The sequence below is a fragment of the Equus przewalskii genome, chromosome 15 (assembly GCF_037783145.1).
Source record: "Equus przewalskii isolate Varuska chromosome 15, EquPr2, whole genome shotgun sequence".
In the NCBI taxonomy this organism is placed as follows: Eukaryota; Metazoa; Chordata; class Mammalia; order Perissodactyla; family Equidae; genus Equus; species Equus przewalskii.
In genome coordinates, this window is record NC_091845.1 from 14836773 (window position 1) to 14853406 (window position 16634).

General features: G+C 35.4%; 1 protein-coding gene across 5 annotated transcripts in view; it reads right to left on the minus strand.

The window, feature by feature from the left end:
- The window catches only part of CNTN4 (contactin 4), an 874157-nt gene that overhangs the window by 591348 nt on the left and 266175 nt on the right, over positions 1 to 16634 (minus strand). Inside the window, exon 1 of one of the 5 annotated variants that reach the window (XM_008518928.2) lies at positions 2689 to 3074. The exons of 3 other annotated variants lie outside the window; for them this stretch is intronic. The gene's annotated coding sequence lies outside the window, so the exon portion shown is untranslated. Of the gene's footprint in view, positions 1 to 2688; positions 3075 to 16634 lie in introns of those variants that run through there. One more of the 5 variants, XM_070576730.1, reaches the window with a different exon arrangement.

A 16634-nucleotide genomic window follows, 5' to 3' on the forward strand; every position in this document is an offset into this window, starting at 1 on the left:
CACATGATGTACGCAGTTACATTCTTCCTTGACATATTTCTTAACTAATAAAATCACTCATATCTATTGATTCTATTCGAAGAAAAATAGGGAGGTTACTCTTTTCAAGTAGCTTTCCACCACAGTATGATTATGTGGTAAGCTGGTAATGATAGAAACCATTTGATTTTTACTCTTCATTAAAAATAAATATACATTTTAAAAAGATTCATGGTTACTCTACTTAGAATCTATATAACAGACCAAAACCATTATTACCCCAAACTAGAATTAATTGCAGTGATTTCTGAAAAAGCATAAGCACTTCTGATACAAAAGGTCAAGGCAGTAATAAATTTATTGAGCATTTACTAGATGCAAGGAAAATACTAAGTATTTGATATGCACTCTCTATTTGATTTTCTCAAAAACCCAATGAAATAGGTAGTATTAATATCTTCATTTACACACATGGAAAAATAGAAGCTTGGAGAGCTTATGTAACTAGTAACCACCAGAAAATAGCATAGCGTGTTTTCAAAATCAGCTCTATTTCACTCCAGGCTGAAATCACAAAAGGATCCTAAAATATTCCACATGAAAAAAATTTTTTAAATCATCTACTACATGAGAACCATCTTGAAACTGTGGTCACAGAAGTTACAATGGCTTAAACTTTACATGAGTAAAATAAGACTTGGAGAAGACACCAGCCAGGGTACAGCAAGTGAGCAAGCTTAAAATGCTTACCAAGGTTTAGCATGTCCAGCAATAGGAAACAGAGACTAAGCCAGCACAAGGGGAAATCAAAACAGAAAGTGATCCTAGAAGAAAGGACAAGAATATGGGATGGGAACAGCGGGGGCTCCAATCAAAGGCACATTTTTTTTTCAGCTCAATAGCTCTTTCTTAGTAAAATGCCTGTGTTAGGCCAAAGGATGCTTTCTGCATATTGCATTTTTCTAAAATGCTGCCCTGCTCCTACGTTGTTATGTATTTTAAACTTACTATCTTTCATTGGGCAAATTTAAAACGTAGGACTCATCTAACGAATCGACCTCTGAAAAAGCCTGACCCCTATATTCTATAGTTTCAGTGAAAATCCAAATATATAACCCAAATCTGTGGTAAAACAGAATGTACAGGATCGAATTTGGTCAGCAAAACTGAAAGGAGAATGAGGCCATCATTTGTGATCAAGTTCAGATCAAATTTCATTTCCAAGTGTTTCAAGGAACTCTCAAGTTTTGGTAATATGCTGCCCAACATCGATGGGCCAGAAACTATGCGTTGGAAATGCTTTAGTTATAAAGGAGAGGTTTGTTTTAATATGGAACCAAAGTACAGTCGACTCAACACAACCTCACTAAATCTTCCCAAATTATATCTGCTTCTACACAGTTTTCCCCCCTTAATGGCAATATAATGGGCCAACTTCTCATATAGAAAATAAAGTCAGGAAAATATTAATTTTTTTTAAATAATAGCTATTGGCCAATAGTGTAAATGGGTCTAAAACAGTACCATATTAACAATGAAACAATTTCATGTAATTGTCATTCTGATTTATATTTGTCCCTAATTTTGCATATACAAAACAATTTATTTAAAATAGAAAATGAATTATTTCACCGTAAAGGAGAAACGACATTTTTTGGTTTTGTTTTAATGTGTCCTACAATTATATGACACAATCTCTTTCTTTCAGGAAATTCTTTAGATATGTGTGCTATTGTTCAAGCATTCTTAAAATAATAGGAGTTTTCATAATTTCTGATGCATTGTTATTTATCTTTGAAATGCTATGTGTCACACCTTGACCTCTCTGGCCTAACAAAGAAAACTACCTCTATTTTTAATACTTTAACATCATTTAGGATTCAAGCAAAATTTTAACTTGTCAATTTGTTAAAACTGGCTATACAGAAGCAGCAGAGCATAATCAAGGTATTTTTATCTCCCAGGTCATTTTCACATTTAGTCATTTTTATAGAATGAATTTACTATTTTCCTGTAACAAATTCAACACCATAGAATTATTTTTTAATGTAATCTGTTTTAAGTCAAATAGAACTAGAACTAAGATCACTGCAGAGTACTCAAAGTAATAAAGCTACTGAAATTTCTATTAATAATATGAAAGTTTGCAGAGATTTAGCAAATAATTATTTCTAAAAAGATCTCCTAAAAGGGCTAAGCTAGTGAAAGATGATACATTTATTTCAGTGCAGCTAACCACAACATATATTTCTACCTTATTAGAATTTATATTGACAAAACCACCAATTCAAAAATCACTGGATAGATTAAAGCTGTGATGTAATTTCCTACTTTAAATTGTAATGTTGAGCAATGTGGCATTTATAGTATTAGTTAGGAATGCTGTTGTCTGAATTTGATAGAGTTAGATGTGTGCATATGTAGAGAGCACACTTCTGAAATATTCAGAAACTGCTAAAAAAAATCCTGCACATAAAATGAGACTAATCTTGTGTTCACAAAAAAGAACAGAATTTAAGCTCATATATTTTCTGCAGAAGGTTTTAAAATAAAACGACATTACATATTAAAGAGAGATCCAAAGAAGACTAGGAGGCTTCATCAAGTATTAAAGCTAAGTATCCCAGCAAAAAACAAAAAGGATCATACATTCTTAGTTCTTGATTCTTTGAAGAGCTATAATTCATGTACGAAAAATAACGTACTTACTATATCGGATGTCTGCTTTCAACAAATACTGAACTTATCTTTAGCACAACTTCAATCCTTGGTGCATTATTTATTTCCTCCTTAACAGTAGCAGAGATGCAAGATGTTCCAAATCTTTACTTTCAGACAGTTTTCTTCAACCACAGTCTTTTACATGTCCTGTTATTTGCTTCAGCATCTATGAAACAACTCCATCCTTCACAATAATCAAAACCCTCGAAGCAATCCACATCTGCTTCTTATACTGAATTTCAAATCTACTCACAGAAAAACTCTGCTTTGTATTTTCTTTCAGAAAGTTTTGCGGGTTGAATATTCCAAATTCCTTTAACATACCAGAGAGCACTAAATGGTAAGAATTACATTACTGCAGCTCCTTAGATTATAACTGATAAGGTGAGCCTTTTACATTTATATTGGGTTCTGAGGAGCTGATGCCATACTGGTCTAATAATTAATAATTCATGGAGCCAAATTACAGCCTTAGAAGGAAACAGCCACTTTGACTAGTTCTTTCATAATCCTCTGATTTATGTATGACAGCACAGAGAGTTCTGAGAGGTTAATAATAAAAAAAAAAGAAAGAAAGAAAAATTCCAGACATAACACTTGAGTTTTAAAATTAGTACTGCCTTTGCACAAGCTGGGTTTGTTGTGGCATCATGGGAGTTCTATCTCTTCGAGCACAGTCAATTCAAAGGGATACCATTTTAAATGAGAATCTGGCTAGCGAAGATGTCCAGGGAAAAGTAAGGAATGCAGAAGGTTGGGGAAGTGGGCAGTAAACTCAATCTGAGGAGCTCTTTGGACCAAAAAGGGGGAGGAGGGAATTTAACCCTACTGCTTCTAAAAAGTAGGTGCTTTTTTTCATTTTTTTGAGGAAGACTAGCCCTGAGCTAACATCTGCCAATCCTCCTCTTTTTGCTGAGGAAGACTGGCCCTGAGCTAACATCTGTGCCCATCTTCCTCCACTTTATATGTGGGACGTCTACCACAGCATGGCTTGCCAAGCAGTGCCATGTCCGCACCCTGGATCCGAACCGGCGAACCCCGGGCCACCGAAGCAGAACGGGTGCACTTAACCGCTGCTCCACCAGGCCGGCACCTAAAAAGCAGGCTTTAACAGGATTCCTGAGAGGACATTTCAGGTTCAAATCTACCTTCTGTCCATGTCATTATCCCTCACACCTGAAAACAGATCAGTCAGGGACACAATCACCATGCATGCACTTTGTGTGCCTGTGTGTTTTTTGCTCTTTCGCACATGAGTATTTGGCTACACACAATAATTCATATATAACAGTTTCTTCAATGCATGGGCAGCCCATAATATGTAAGCCTTAATAATTTTAAAGAACATTTTTTGAGAAATAATTTACATATAGTAACCTGTACAGATCTGAAGTGTACAGTTCAATCCATAGTCCTATCAAGATACAGACTGTTTTCATCACTCCTGGGTTCCCTTATATTGCTGCCCAGTCAACATCCGGCCCTCAAAGGAACTGATTTCTTGCATTATAGATTATGTTACCTATTCTAGTGTTCTACATAAATGGAATCATCATAAAGCATGTATTTCTTTGTATCTAGATTCTTTTATTCAACATGTTTCAAGATTCATACATGTTGTTGCCTTTTATTGCTGAATAGTTTTCCATTGTATGAATACGCCACCGTTTTCTTACCTATTCTTCTGTTGATAGACACTTCGGCTGTTTCAAGTTTTTTGTGACTGTGAATAAAGCTGCGATGAACATTCTGATCTAAGGCTTTTCGCAGATATGTTTTCACGCCTCTTGGATAAATTTCCGTGTGTAGAAACATAATTCCTAGGTCATAGTATAGATTTATTTTAACTTTTTATGAAACTGTCAAAGTATTTTCCAAAGTAATTGCCCCACTTAACATTCCCACCCATAATGTATGAGAGTTCTCGTTGTTCCACATCCATGCCAATATTTGTTGGTATCAATTTCCTTCCTTTTAGCCATTTAGTGGGTAAAGCAGTATGTCATGGTTTTAATTTTCATTTCTCTTATAACTTATCATATTGAGCACTTTTTTCATGGGCTTATAGGAATAAGGCTCCATCTTCACTAATTGTTAATAAAGTGGGCTTTGACTTAGTGGTAGATCAAAAAGAGATTTTCCATGCAGGCCTAAGCCTCAGGGTCTTTGAAACAGTGTATCTGTAATACACTATCTTCCCATTTAGCTAGGTCTAGTCCCTGCCCCTGTGTTTTCTGTTAGCATGGAAACCCTAAGGCCTGCTTACTCAGCCCTTAGTGACCCCCTTTATTCTAGTTTGAAGATGCTATGTATTTTGGTATTTTTTTTTCATTCTCAATATTCAAAAAAAACCCCGTCCTTTTCATATACAGTGACATTCTCTTGGCAAACACACGTTCATTGGCATGCCTAAGAATTTAGCTTTCATTGATCAGCTTTGGACTAGAGAGACTGGTGTTTGAATATCCATGGGTAACCCTGACCAAAACAGGAGTCTTGAGCTTTGCTTTCCTTATTTGTAAAATGAAAATAATAGCTCTCCCTTAGGGTTGTTATGAGCATTAAAATAGACAATTCATATATGACATGTCTGGACCCATGGAGAGCAGTGATGGTGAGGAGGTGTTGGCAATTGTGACTCCAAAAGGTGATCTCACTTCACACTCATAATTATTTTCTTTGAGTGCTATACTGGATTTATGATAATTCTTTCCTATCTTTCACTTGATCTCTTCAGGTATATCATTTACCATCTGTGAGCTTCAATGATAATAGTTATACTTAACAAGTATTTATAGTTTATGTAAACCAAAGTTCATATAACGATAACAATATAAAAAGAAGGTAATGTGATTCGAAATGTTCAATATTATTGCACCTTATATAATCTCATAGAGTAAGTTAGACCCATACACACAAGTACTGATTATTTTATTAAGTGCATATCTGCAGACAGAGTAAAGATATCTATATTTCTCTACCTATATAAGTATGGTAGAATAGACAAAAAGAAATACAACCCATGTCTATGAAAAAACAAAAATGTACCAAAAGGAATGACTGATTAGTATCTGTCATATATTATCACCTCAAGAGTTTGTGGAAAGATGAGTGATGTTATGTGTTGAATTTTGTTCCCCCAAAACTTCATATGTAGAAGTCCCAACTCCCAGTATCTCATAATGTGACCTTATTTGGAAACAGAGCTATTGCAGATGTAATTAGTTAAATTAAGATAATGTCATTCGGGTGGGCCTTAATCCAATAGACTAGTGTCCTTATAAAAGGGGAAATTTGGAGGGGCTAGCCCCGTGGCCGAGTGGTTAAGTTCGCGCGCTCCACTGTAGGCAGCCCAGTGTTTCGTTGGTTCGAATCCTGGGCGCGGACATGGCACTGCTCATCAGACCACGCTGAGGCAGCGTCCCACATGCCACAACTAGAAGGACCCACAATGAAGAATATACAACTATGTACTGGGGGGCTTTGGGGAGAAAAAGGAAAAATAAAAAAAAAATCTTTAAAAAAAAAAAAAGGGGGAAATTTGGAGACAGACACACAGGAAAAAAGTCAATGTGAAAATGAAGATAGAGATCTACAAGCCAAGAATTCCAAAGACTACAAGCCAACCACAAGAAGGCAGAAGAATGGTACGGAAGAGATTGACTCACAGCCCTCAGAAGGAATCAACACTGCTGACACACCTTGACCAAGGCTTTCTAGACTTCAGAACTGTGAGATAATACATTTTTCTGTTTTAAGCCACCCAGTTTGTAGCACTATGTTACAGAAGCCCTAGAAAACTCATGCAATGGGTAAGTCAAGTGTTCCAGAAAGAGAGGCTACAGAGAATTAATCCCATGTCTCCTTGGTCATGAAGACTGTGCATATATTTATAAACTCATGATAACAGGCATAATAAGTAGCCAACCAATGACAGACATTTAATGACAAGGACTTGATGGCTATGAGGGTGCAGAGCAGAGTTTCCAAAGGAGGTGTTGGGGGTCATAAAGGGGAAGGAGAAGAAGCTAAGTTCATATGAAATCATAAAATCTCTACCAGGAGACAGTGGATGATGAACTTCCTAAAGAGGAATCCTCACATGGGAACAAAGTGACAACTGTTTTTGCTTCCTTGATACTAAGTTGTCCTTAGAAAAGACAGCCAAATGGATTTGGGAAGACTGAGAAACAGTCTGGTAGAATTTGATTTAGCTTTCTGATTTGGGGTCATGGAGGAAAATTTTTCCTGGCTGGGCATTACTAGCAGGGTGCAATTTGGAGGAGGTTCAGTTCTATTCTGACCTCAAAAGCAGCTGCAATGACTGTAACACGTTCATTGAACGTTCATTGAAACAAGTTGAATAAAAACTCACTCCAATTACTTAGCACTGTTGTCCTTACTTGATCCACCTAACAAGCCAACTGAGAACACCAGTTTAAGGGGCTTTATTCCACTTTCTAAAACTGGTGGGTCATCAGAATCCTTACAATAAGCTCTCATGAGTCACAAGCTCAAACAAAAAGCTAGCTACTAAAGTTTTTATGATTTTATGATTGGAGATGATCTTTGATTCTCAAAAATCAGTTTTTTCGGATCATGAAACTCAAAATCCTTGTTGGGGTCATGAAGATATCCAATACAATGTTCATGTAGCCAGTTATCTTTCTCAATCTATGAAGGCATCACATGAAAACATTTCTTGTGCTCCATCCTTTATTCATTATACTATCCAACAAAATGAGGTTCAATTTCCTCTGATATATATTTTCTTTGCAGGACAAGTTGGTAGAGTTTTGAGGTGTAGAACAAGAACAGAAATTAGGAAGCTGAATTTGTATACTTGGTTTTTCTCTCCTCTAGCTCTATGACCTTAAACAGCTACTTTGTTGTAGTCTTAATGAAACACCACAGCTTTTGAATTTTTCTTAGGGTTTGTCATGGCTTCATATATTGAATTTGATAATGACTCTCAACCATGCAGGGCTGAGATAATGCAATTGTAAAAATGGTCAGAATAGGGGCTAGCATGGATTTAACGAGGAAACAAGGAGTCAAATGAGCTTAAAATAAGTACACAGTAAATGACTCTAACACACTCTTAGTATGCATTCTGTTTCACTTTTCCGCTTCAGTAATTTTGGGTTAGATGCTGGTTAATACATTTGAAGATATGGAAGTTACCCAACCCCATAAACAAAGGTACTCCTCAGATGCTAGCCATGTTATCCTGTTAGCATGACGCCCACAGGTAGTGGGGCCAGGAAGGTCAATATTGAGCCCATTACAAACTAAATCTGGCTCTCATATTACAGTCCAGCTATTCAGATCTGTAAGGAACACCTGTTATTAGAATTTTAAGCCAGATAATAACCATTATGAATTCTGCTTTGCATCTTTTATTTTATAACCTAAAAAATGTACTTACAGAACAATATATCTTCTACAAGAAGGAAATGTCTTTTCAGAGTTCATGCTATTTAAAAGGCATTCAATTGAAAGCTCAGGATTAGTAATTCTCTGAGCAAAATTTCCCAGTACAATAAATAAATAAAACACCATTATTTAGAAATTAAAGTGGCTTGATGAAGGCTCAGTTATATGTCCAGTATTATTTTTCTGTAAAACTATTCTACTTCTACAAACATCATTTTACATCAGAAGAAGTTAGGTGGTGACAAAACCTATAAATCCTATTTAGGTTATTCCTCAATCACTAACTTCATGGAAAATATTTAACTTTTATGTTACTCTCAAAGTAGAAGCCATTAGCTCTCTAGATGGCTTACAATGATTTCAATGGGAAAAATACAAATCTTTGGTTTTCACATCAGTTTAGTTTATAAACAAGCAGGATGCTAATGCTATACCATGTGTTTTCTGAAGCAAGTGTAACGTTTTTATTCAGGGTGCATCAGTATTTAAAATTGCTTTCTTGTGGTTATTTTGCTCTCTGTCAATGAAGGAGACATACAAGATCCATTCTCTCAAGGAATATACATTTTATCAAAGGGGGTAGACCATAGCAAGGGGAGAAAATGAAAAGAGGGAAAGGAAGGAAAAAAGCAGTGAAGGAGAGAGAGGAAGGATGAACAAACAATAAATAGATAAATTCCAGTAGTAGTAACTACTAGCAGAGAAATAAAATAAGGCTATTGGTTTTAAAATAAGGACAGATCAGTGGCCAAAGCCTTTGAGGAGGTAAATATTTACTCTGAAAACAAAACAGTGAGAGCGTACCAGCCATGTGAAGATATATCAAGGGGGAAGAGTATTCTTGACTGAGAATGGGAAGTTCAACAGGCAGAAACGAGTAACAAGAATTAAAATCAGATTGGTTAGGCAGGTTTCCAATCATGTTAAGATTCTACAGGCCATAGCATGGAGTTTGGATTTTATTCTGAGAGCAACCAAAGGAGTGAAACAATGTTTGTAACGTTGAGTCCTGAATCTCAGCTTTTCATCCACTGAGAATGCCACTGCAGGGGTTGCAAGAGAAAACAGTTCTGATATACCTACTTTTTGCGCATTTTTGTATTCAGAACATTCAGTTACAAGAGACAGATTAACCATATATAAGTAGTGTATTATGGTATTAACAATAACTAGAAATGTTTAACCAAACATATCTACAACTCATCAGAAATATTTCTAGCATTTAACTCTCCATTTTAAGTGCCTTTTGCAGAGGGAAGATATAAAGAAATTGTTTTCCAAAACATATACTGTTTAATTTCATACATTTTAAATTAGGTCTACTGAGTAAATTTGGAATAAAAGCCTTCCCCAAAATCACAATACTATATTTAATTAATTTCATTACATGGAAACCAAAAATGACAGATACTGAGTATTATTTTAACCATGTTTTCAGAGTAGCTGATAGCATTCTTCTAGAACTTCACAGCTTGCATGGTACAGTGCAATTTTAAAATCAATTTTGTTCACACTTTGTTCTTGGGAAGACCAGTTCTTTATTTTCTGTCTTCTGATGATACACATAGTTCAGGTATAATGGGTGGAACATAAAAAATAATGAAGAATAATGGACGTGTGTTCCTTAAAACTGGTATTGCAAGTCTTGCAGAAAAAACAGCAAAACAAAGCAAGGAAACCTCCTTTGAGCACTGGCTTTTTGGATAGGAACTCAGACATAAAAAGAAAAGTGAAATTCATCCAGATGTCTACTTTTAAGTTTATGATAAATTAAATTCTTTATAATTAAGATTTATAATTTTTCAAATATTTTCCGTTATTATATTTTTATTTCACCTATAAATCAAATAATAATTTAGGCAAATTTCTTTGTGAATAAAAAGGCAACTACTTAAAATGGAAGAGGGTAGCATTATTATTATTAATAATAATTTTGACATCTTGGTCAAAATAAAACAAAACAGAAATCACGTCTCCTTTGATAAAAAATAAATTCCTACTAGCAGCAATACTCTATGCCGATTTAATTTTTAAATGTTCTTCTTTTCATTGTTAACAAAGATATGCCTTGAGAACATTAGAAATAACTCATCAGGTTAATATATTTCAAAAGTGATTTGCAGGACACTGTGATGTCAGCATCAGGGCAGAGTGAGTGCTTCTCTTAGACTATCTCCTCTGAAATACGATAAAAATGACATTCATATACCAACAGAGGACATTCACACAACACAAAAGAAACCCATGCAGCCATATGTCTGAAGGTGGAGGAAATGGAAGGTCATCTGCTCTCCCTCCTGAATGGCAGAGACCGTGGGAATGTGTGTGGCTCTGAGAGGAGAGGGCGGGAAAGCAGCCCTCCAGGGGAACACCTTTGCACTTCAAGTTCCCTCAGCTGGAGGGAAAGTCTGACACAGTGGTGGCTAAGCTATTGCAAGGTTGTCTTCATCAAGCCAGCAGCCCAGGACAGCAGACAGTAAGGGCAGAGCGAGAAGCCCCCAGGATCGCACAGGCAAAAGAAACTGCCCCTCCCCTTGCATGGTGCTCTGGCTTAGCCAGTTGGCCAGAGCACCCATGCATACCACAGCAAAGCAGCAGCTGTTAGCAAGTGAGCCACACACACTGGGGGGCTCAGAATACACAGCTCTTGATGCCCACCCATGGGCAGCAGGTGGAAGCTGCCACAAAATACTGTCACTATGAGAAGGCACAAATCCACAACACCAAACAATACGAAAAAATATTTGAGTATTCTACACCAGAAGGAAAATGACAAGCACCCAGAAGTCAATCCTGAAGGCACAGAAATTCATAATCTAAATGACTGAGAATTCAAAAGAGCTATCATAAAAAGCTCAATGAGTTACAAGATAATACAGATAGACAATTGACTGAAATCAGGGACTTCTTCATAAAAGAGATTGAAACTATAAAAACCAATCAGAAATGCTGGAAATGAAAAACACATGGATAAGATAAAGAAAAATCTAGAATCTCTGAATAACAGAGCTGGTATTATGAAGGACAGAATTAGCAGCTCAGAGGACAGCAATATAGAAAGGCTTCAGATGGAGGAGGAGAGAGAATTAAGACTAAAGAAAAGTGAAGAAATTCTCTTAGAAATATCCGAGTCAATTAGGAAATGCAACATAAGGATTAAAGGTATTCCAGAGGGAGAAAAGAAGGAGAATGGAGCAGAAAGCTTGTTCAAAGAAATAATAGCTGAGAACTTCCCAAACCTGGGGCAGGAGCTAGAAATATAAGTGAAAGAAGCTATCAGAGCTCCTAATTTTATCAATGTTAAAAGACCTTCTCCAAATCATATAGTAGTAAAGGTGGCAAAATCAAATGACAAAGAAAATACATTAAGGGCAGCAAGGCAGAAGAAAATAACTTGCAAAAGAACTCCTAACAGGCTTTCAGGAGATTTCTCAGCAAAAACCTTACAGACGAGGAGAGAGTGTAATGATATATTCAAAATTATGAAAGACAAAAACTTTCATCCAAGAATACTATATATAGCAAAAAGATCCTTCAGATATGATGAAGGAAAAAAAGCTTTCCCAGATAAATAAAAGCTGAGGGAGTTCATCCCCACAAAATGCCGCCCTACAAGAAATGCTCAAGAACGCACTCATACCTGAAAAAAAAAAAGAAAGAGATTACAAAGACTTGAGCAAGGAGATAAATACATAGACAAAATCAGAAAGCTGCAGCTCTCTATCAGAACAGGTTAGCAAATACTTAATTATAACATTAAAAATAAAGAGAAGGAAAACATCAAAAATGAATGTAATCTTGTCATTTTAACCACACAGTCACAACAGAAGATGGAATAAGTTGTGACAATAATAACTTAGAAGGGGAAGAGGTGGGGGCTGGAATTGGCTTAGTCTAAGGAAATAAGAGGATATCAGAAAATGGACTATCACATCTATGACATTTTTTATAGAAACATCATGGTAACCACTAAACAAATAATCAGAACAGAGACACAAATGATAATTAAAAAGAAAACTAAGAAAACCATCATAGAGAACTACCAAGTTGAATTGGTAGTCCAAAATACACAGGACAAGAAACAAAGGAAAAACAGAATAACCAAAAAACGATTGATAAAATGGCAGCATCAAGCCCTCATATATCAATAATCACTCTAAATATAAATGGATTGAATTCTCCAATCAAAAGACACAGAGTGGCAGGATGGATTAAAAAACAGGACACAACAATATGCTGCCTCTAGGAAACACATCTCAATCCCAAAGACAAACACAGACTCAGAATGAAGGAATGGAAGACAATACTCCAAGCCAATGGCAAACAAAACAAAACAGGTGTTGCCATACTGATATTAGATAAAGTAGACTTCAAGACAAAACAGGTAAAGAGAGACAAGGAAGGGCAGTATAAGATGATAAAAGGGACATTCCACCAAGAGGACAAAACACTTAAAAATATATATGCACCCAACACAGGAGCACCAAAGTAACTAAAGCAACTATTAACAAACCGAAAAGGAGATATTAACAACAACACAATAGAAGTAGGGGACCTTAACACCCCACTTTCATCAATGGATAGATCATCCATACAGAAAGTAAACAAGGAAATAGTGGATTTAAATGAAAAACTAGACAAGATAGAGTTAATAGATATACGTAGAACACTCCATCCAAAAATACAAATTACAGAAAGTAAACAAGGAAATAGTGGATTTAAATGAAAAACTAGACAAGATAGAGTTAATAGATATACGTAGAACACTCCATCCAAAAATACAAATTTAAGAAGATTGAAATCATATCAAGAACCTTTTGTGACCACAATACTATGAAACTAGAAATAACCTATAAGAAAAAAGCTTGGAAAGTGAAAAATATGTGGAGACTAAATAACATGTTGCTGAGAAACCAACAGATCATTGAAGAAATTAAAGGACAAATAAAAGAATATGTGGAGACAAATGTGAATGAAAATACACCATACTAATTCATATGGGATGCAGTAAAATTGGTCCTAAGAGAGAAATTCATAACAATACAGGCCCACCTTAACAAATAAGAAAAATCTCAAATAAGCAATCTCAACTACACCTAACAGAATTACAAAGAGAAGAAAAACAAAGCCCAAAGTCAGCAGAAGGAGGGAAATAAAAAAAAAGAGCAGAAATAAATGAAATACAAACAAACAAACAAAAACACAGTAGAAAGGATCAATGAAGCAAAAAGCTTGTTTTTTGAGAAGATAAGCAAAATTGATAAGGCCTTAGCTAGACCCACTAAGCAAAAAAGAAAGAAGTCTCAAATAAATAAAATTAGAAAGAGGAGAAATTATAACAGATACCACAGAAATATAAAGGATTATAAGAGAATACTATGAAAAACTATATACCAACAAATTGGACAATCTAGAAAAAAACGTATAAATTCTTAGACTCATACAACCTCCCAAATCTGAACCAAGAAGAAACAGAGAATCTGAATACACTAATCACAAGTAAAGAGATTGAAACACTAATCAAAAACCTCCCCCAAAATAAAAGTCCAGGACCAGACGGCTTCTCTGGGGAATTCTACCAAACATTCAAAGAAGATTTAATACCTATCCTTCTTCAAAAACCTGAAGAAGACGGAACATTTCCTAACTCATTCTATAAGTCCAACATTTCCCTGATAACAAAACCAGACAAGGACACCACAAAGAAGTAAAATTACAGGCCAATATCACTGATGAATATAGATGCAAAACTTCTCAACAAAATATTGGCAAACTGAATACAGCAATACATTAAATTGATCATATACCATGATCAAGTGGGATTTATACCAGGGACATAGGGATGGTTCAACATCTGCAAATCAATCAATGTGATACATCACATTAAGAAAATGAGAAATAAAAACCACATGATCAGCTGAATAGATGCAGAAAAAGTATTTGACAGTATCCAATATCCATTTATGACAAAGACTCTCAATAATATGGGCATAGAAGGAAAGTACCTCAACATAATAAAGGCCATATATGACAGACCCACAGCTAATATCATACTAGACAGGGAAAAATTGAAAGCCATTCCTCTGAGAACAGGAATAAGACAAGGGTGCCTACTCTCACCACTCTTATTCAACATAGTACTGGAGGTTTTGGCTAGAACAATTAGGCAAGAAAAAAAAATAAAAGGGTTCCAAATATGCAATGAAGAAGTGAAACTCTTGCTTTTTTCAGATGATATGAATTTATATATATAGAAAACCCTAAAGAATCCATTAGAAAACTATGAGAAATAATCAACAACTACAGCAAAGTTGCAGGGTACAAAATCAACTTACAAAAATCAGTTGCATTTCCATATTCTAAGAACAAACTAACAGAAAGAGAACTCAAGAATACAATCTCATTTACAAACGCAACAAAAAGAATAAAATATCTAGGGAGAAATTTAACCAAGGAGGTGAAAGATCTATATAATGAAACCTATAAGAATTATGGAAATAAATTGATGATGACATAAGGAAATGGAAAGATATTCCATGCACATGGCTTGAAAGAATAAATATAGTTAAAATGTCCATACTACCTAAAGCAATCTACAGATTCAATGCAATCCCAATCAGAACCTCCACAACACTCTTCACAGAAATAGTACAAAGAATCCTAAAATTCATATGGGGCAACAAAAGATCCCAAATAGCCAAAGCAATCCTGAGAAAAAAGAACAAAGCTAGAGGCATCACAATCCCTCACTTCAAAACATACTACAAAGCTATAATAATCAAAACAGCATGGTACTGGTACAAAAACAGACACACAGATCAATGGAACAGAATTGAAAGCCCAGAAATAGAACCACACATCTGTAGACAGCTAATCTTCGACAAAGGTGCCAAGAACATACAATGGAAAAAGGAAAGTCTCTTCAGTAAACGGTGTTGGGAAAACTGGACAGCCACAAGCAAAAGAATGAAAGTAGACCATTTATCTTTCACCATACAGAAAAATTAACTCAAAATGGATCAAAGACTTGAAGGTAAGACATGAAACCATAAAACTCCTAGAAGAAAATATAGGCAGTACACTCTTAGACATTGGTCTTAGAAGGATGTTTTTGAATACCATGTCTACTCAGACAAGGGAAACAAAAGAAAAAATAAACAAATGGGACTTCATCAGACTAGACCTTCTGCAAGGGAAAGGAAACCAGGAACAGAATGAAAAGACAACCCACCAACTGTGACAAAATATTTATAAATCATGTATCTGACAAGGGGTTAATCTCCAAAATATATATAGAACTCACACAACTGAGCAATAAAGAAAACAAACAAGCCAATCAAAAAACGGGCAGAGGATATGAAGAGACATTTCTCCAAAGAAGATATACAGATGGCCAATAGGCACACGAAAAATGTTCAACATCACTAATCACCAGGGAAATGCAAATCAAAACTACACTAAGATATCACCTTACACTTGTAAGAATGGCTATAGTCACCAAGAGAAAAAATAACAAATGTTAGAGAGGATGTGGGGAAAAGCTGGTGGGAATGCAAACTGGTGCAGCCACTATGGAAAAAAAATGGAGATTTCTCCAAAAATTAAATAGAAATACCATATGATCCAGCTATCCCACTACTGGGTATTTATCCCAAGAATGTGAAATCAACAATTCAAAGAGACTTATGTACCCCTATGTTCACTGCAGCATTATTCACCATAAGCAAGAAGTGGAAGCAACCCAAGCGCCTATCGACTGATGATTGGATAAAGAAGATATGGTATATATATACAATGGAATACTACTCAGCCATAAAAAAAGACAAAATCGTCCCACTCACAATAACGCAGATGGAGCTTGAGGGTATTACGTTAAGTGAAATAAGCCAGACAGAGAAAGACAAACACCATATGACTTCACTCATATTTGGAAGATAAACTAACATATGGACAAAGAGAACCATTTAGTAGTTAGCAGCAGGGAAGGAGGTCAGGGGGTGGGCACAAGGGGTGACGGGGCACATTTATATGGTGACTGACAAATAATAACGTACAACTGGAATTTCATAATGTTATAAACTATTTTGACCTCAATAAAACTAAAAAAAGTGATTTGCAAACTGTTTATAAAACATTACTTCTATTACTAGTAGAACCACCATCCTTGAATTACTGCAAACATTTTTAAGACACATACAACAAAAGAACGGTCTGTGTCAAAACTTAACTGAAATAAAGATGCAAAGCCAGCAGATGGACAGAAAGAAAAAGGGAGATATTCATGGATTTGGTACATAAATGACTTGTATAAATTTTATCTTTCTCCTTTACCAATCACCAGTAAAGAGGTAATCTTTAAGTCAAATACTCAGTTGTAGTTACATCTTATCTCATATTCTTTGGTAATTATCTTCTACGCTCAATGCAATTTTTGAATTCTCAATTTATTTTTAATTATCCTACTTATGGATTTCAGTTAAAACGCACCCCAAATAATT